Source organism: Manihot esculenta, chromosome 4, assembly GCF_001659605.2.
Source record: "Manihot esculenta cultivar AM560-2 chromosome 4, M.esculenta_v8, whole genome shotgun sequence".
Lineage (NCBI taxonomy): Eukaryota > Viridiplantae > Streptophyta > Magnoliopsida > Malpighiales > Euphorbiaceae > Manihot > Manihot esculenta.
The window spans coordinates 29,201,792-29,206,671 of NC_035164.2; the positions used below are offsets into that span (position 1 = coordinate 29,201,792).

A 4,880-nucleotide genomic window follows, 5' to 3' on the forward strand; every position below is an offset into this window, starting at 1 on the left:
GACGGCGGAGAGCTCACCTTGGCCGAAAATGGGGAGAAAACTCGCCCATTTCGGCTAAGGGACCCCTTTATAGGTGGCTGGCCAGGCCACATTCGGGGGCCGAACGTGCCTCCGCATGCATGCCATGTTCGGCGGCCGAACCTGGACTTCCCTCACTTATGCCTTCGGGGGCCTAAAGCACTCCCGAAGTGCATGCATGTTCGGCGGCCGAACTTGAGGTTCAGCGGCCGAACCTGAGCCTTCCTCTCAATACTATTTTCATTCAAAACTTAATTTCTTTCTTGTTTAAACCCATGAAATACATTAAAACATTTTATAAAAACATGATTTTATCCTTCTAGAGGTTTCCGACATCCGAGATTCCACCGGACGGTAGGAATTCCGATGCCGGAGTCTAACCGGGTATTACAACTCTAGCTTGGGATTCGAAAAAATTAAAGCCATCTTATTAAACTAGTGAAAAATTATAGTGAGACGGGAGTATATCTTACTGGTATTATGGTCATATTAGACGGACGCAGGAAATATAACTTTCTCCGCTGCACCATCTATATTCCAATTGTCAATGTGGTTGTACATGTGGACGGTCTTGAAACTATTTTTCATTTTGGGTAAGGCAAAAGAGTCTTTGATGATTTTTTTTTTTCACATTTGATGATAGGTCTTGATGGGCCTTAAAAATTTACATTATATTAATAATTTTGTATTGTTGAAAATAATATTTATTTCAATAAATAAATTTTTTTAAAAATTATAATATTATAATAACATTGATAAAAATACAATACGTACAATAATCAATTACTACATGATCTTTTCAACATTTCAAATATATTTGTATGTTTTACTTTTTATGTATGTTTAAAAATAGCAAAGTTACTCTTATTATATTAATTATATTAAGTTGATTTGATTAAAGGTTTAGTGAGTGCAACATGCTTAATTCTATCAAATTAAGAGAAAAATAAGTAAAGTCAAATACGATAAACAAAAAGTATTAAAAGATTCAATTGGACAATTTCTATCTTTTTAGAATTAGATGATTTTCACTTAAGAGTCCAAAAAGATTTTCTTAAGAGTCCAGAAAGAAGAAAATGTCCTTTATTAACTGATTTCAGTTCTACCAATTGTATCAAACACAACATGAACTGAATACATAAGCAACATATTAATAAAAGTATTATAACTTTATATCAGTTGTAATTGATGAGAAGAAGCACAAGAGCTCTGATGAAATTAAGAGCTTCAACATTGAGCTGCATCTCCGGAATTTTGCTCATCTTCTAATTTGTTGCAACCCTTCAATGAAGTATGGGACTCCATGTAAGGGACAGCCTGCAAGCAATTGCTTGCATATACTGCTCCTTCTAAAGGAACAGGGCTAATTGTTTCTTCAGGAGGGTTCCATACGAGCAAGTGTTCATTCCACGATGAGAAAAATAGCTCGCCCTTCCTTGAAAATCCTAATGGCAGGGACATCTCCAAATATTCTGGGCATGCAACAGTAAATAAATTAGTCCAAGACTCTTCAACTCCATATTCAAGCTATACCCACAACTCCACATGATGATTAGTAGACAGAGACAAAGCAACATGCTCATTCAAGCAAAGAATTGTCCGCCAAAAATAGCGAGAACTGAAAGCATCTGGTAGAGCTGTTGTTTTAATAACCTCATTGCTCAAGTCGAAAGAAACAATTAAGTCTCGACTATGGTCTCTCTCTTTTGCGCACCAATGAAATGTACCATTTGCACCCGTATGAGCTCTATGATCATAATTATACTCAGAGTCGCCATTTTCGAACTTATAACTAGGCAACTCCCAAGAATTCAGAGAGACATCAAGTTTTCTCCAAGTATCATCCCTCAGACTATAGATCTCCGCCAGGTAATCACATTGGTTATCATGAGTCAAATACTCAAAAATCCTGAGTACTTTGTAATCACATGTTGTGGAGTCAAATCCAAATTCTACAATTTCCAGTGAAAACCGTTCAGGTGGAGGATGTGAAAGATTGGATTGAGGTAGTATCTTAGTTTCAGAAGTAGTTGGGTTCCATAGAACAATATTACTCTCGTAGTTGTAAACATCATCCCATAACCCAAGCAAATCCCCAAAGAAATATCCATCACGGAGGCAAATTACACCATTACAGCAAGAACCCACGATGTCAACGAAAGAGCATTTTTCCATTATATCATGAGGATATGGAATTTCTTGTGGGGGAGACATGTCAAATGTATCATTGCAAAGAAAAGAAAAGGCCAAATAATATTCAAACCTATAATCATCATATTTGACAAGGATTTGGGAATTGGTTGTAGAATCAGAACAAGAGAGTAGGTTTTTATATACAAAATTAGGATCAGAAAAGAGAGCACACCAAGATCTGCAAACGCACCTGAATCTAACAACACTTCTAACGGGTAATTTGAACAAGATGTTGCACTCCAAATGCTTGGGAAAATAATCAACAGCCATGGTAGATATTGGTTTTGTTGATGAGAGTCCTAAGCAAAATAGCTGAAAAATTGAAGGATAGAGCACACTTCCCACAAGTAGAGAGATTTGTAAAAGGATAGAGCCTCAAATCCACCTAAAACAGAGGCTTGCACATAAGATCCCCAGTTTTGAGAGAGAGAGGAAGGAATGGAGAGGATGTTCGGAAAGGCGTATGAAATTGAAGAGGACGGAGATGAACTCTTAGCCACCACCACCGCGTTTGATTCAATTTCAATTCCTAAAATTTTGTGTAATTCGATTAGAATTCAATTCTACTTGTATGGGATTGGTTATAACTAACACCGATTTCTTTAAATTTTGATGAAATTTAAAATGAATTCAACATGTTTTATAAATTAAAATGCCCCTAATCAATTTTTCCCCAATTATTTTTTATTTTATTAGTTAATTAAATAAATAACTGAAAATTAATAAATTATTAAAAATATCAATAATTACAAAATAAATAATTATACTTTTTAATTTATATTTTTAATTGTATTTTTATTATATTATATTAGTAAATTTATAGATAAATTTTGAATAATTTTTTTATATTTTATAATTAATATGATATTAAGTAATAAAATTTATTTTAATGTTTGATGAGCTATAGTCTATTAAAGAGTTTGAATGGTGACATAAATTAAATTGAGTTTAGTTACAAAACTAATTAAATTATGTATTATGATGAATGAAAATGATTTTAATTCAAATAAATTATTGAACAGTTATAGCTTGAAATTCGAAAAAATTAAAGCCATCTTATCAAACTAGTGAAAAATTATAGTGAAATGGGAGCACATCTGACTGGTATTATGAGCATTAGATTGACGCAAGAAATATAATTTCCTCGGCTGTACCCATCCATATCTCAATTATTCACGTAGTAGTACAGCTGGATGGTATTGAAACTATTTTCCATTTTGGATAAGGCAAAAGTATACTTAGTACAACCAATTATTTACATTAAACCTTCACTTTCTTGAATTAGTTAAATGAAATGAAATCCTTTTATTATACTCAAATTGAAAACTCTTTTAGTATATACAAATATAACCCTCATGTTATTTATTCTCGATATATATTGTTTAGTTTATATAATTTTTTTAATTAGAATTAAAATAAATTGAGTAACATTTATTTGATATAATAATTAAATAATTTAATTTTATAAAATATATGATCATTTTAATTATTTAATTTAAAAATAAAATAAAAATTAATAAAATTTAACAGCTTGATAATAATTTTCTTTATTATTAATTTGGACTATTTATTGCTAACAAATCAACTCACTTAACTTAATTTCATTTTTTTAATAATAATAATAATAATAATAATCATTATTATATTAAGTATATTAATCATAAAATTGAACTAAATACTATGTAAATAAGAATATGTAGATCCTACGTAAGCAATAATAGCGGACCCACACACCATATAAGAAACTTACCATATTTATCAAGATTGCCTGGTGGCAAGAAACGTGTGGGTTTTCAGCAAATTTCACTTGCTTCCAGTCGGATCACAGTCATCAGGTGGAGGTTAGCATTGACCAGGTTATATAGATAACAATCGCTGGTCGATAGCTTGGGATAGGGTGTTCACCAAATCCAACCAATCAAATAAATTTAAATTAATAAATTTCATTAAATAATTATTTTGAATTGATTTTTAGATGTTTTATAAAAATTTATATAATTTTTTTATTAGTTTATTAATAAATAATTATTTTATATTTAATTATATATTTTAATTTTAACTTTGCATTTTCTTGTTTATTTTGTATATTTTGGTTTAAATATAATACTAATTAGTTTCTTTTTATTTTTATTATTATTAAGAATATAATATCTCAAACTAATTATTTTTATTTTTATTTTTTAATTTCTAAAAAATTAAAATTAGCCATATTTTGTAAATATATTATTTTATTTTTTTACGATCATTTCAGATGTAATAAATTTTTAATTTTTATAAAATTAAAATTAATCACATTTCTAAAAAGTTAAAATAGTATATATAGATTATTTTTTTAATTTATATAAAATTAAAATTAGTCACATTTCTAAAAAAATTAAATTATTATATAGAATTTTATTTTAATTTATACAAAATTTAAAAGTAGTCACATTTCTAACAAAAATATTAAAATAATATATAAAATATATATATTTTTTATTTTTTAACTTTTACAAAATTAGAATTAGTCATAAAAAAATTAAAATAACATGCATAAATTATTTTAATTATTAATGTTATAATTTTTATTTTAAAGTTAATTCTTTTTAATTTACAAGATAGTGTATAATTTATAAAATTGATTAGATATTTTTTTATTATTAAAATATAATATCTTAATTAATTATTTT

General features: G+C 28.6%; 1 pseudogene; it reads right to left on the reverse strand.

Moving 5' to 3' along the window:
- Window positions 1-1,085: 1,085 nt before the first annotated feature.
- On the reverse strand, window positions 1,086-2,761 carry LOC122723496 (annotated as a pseudogene).
- Between the last annotated feature and the right edge of the window lie 2,119 nt (window positions 2,762-4,880).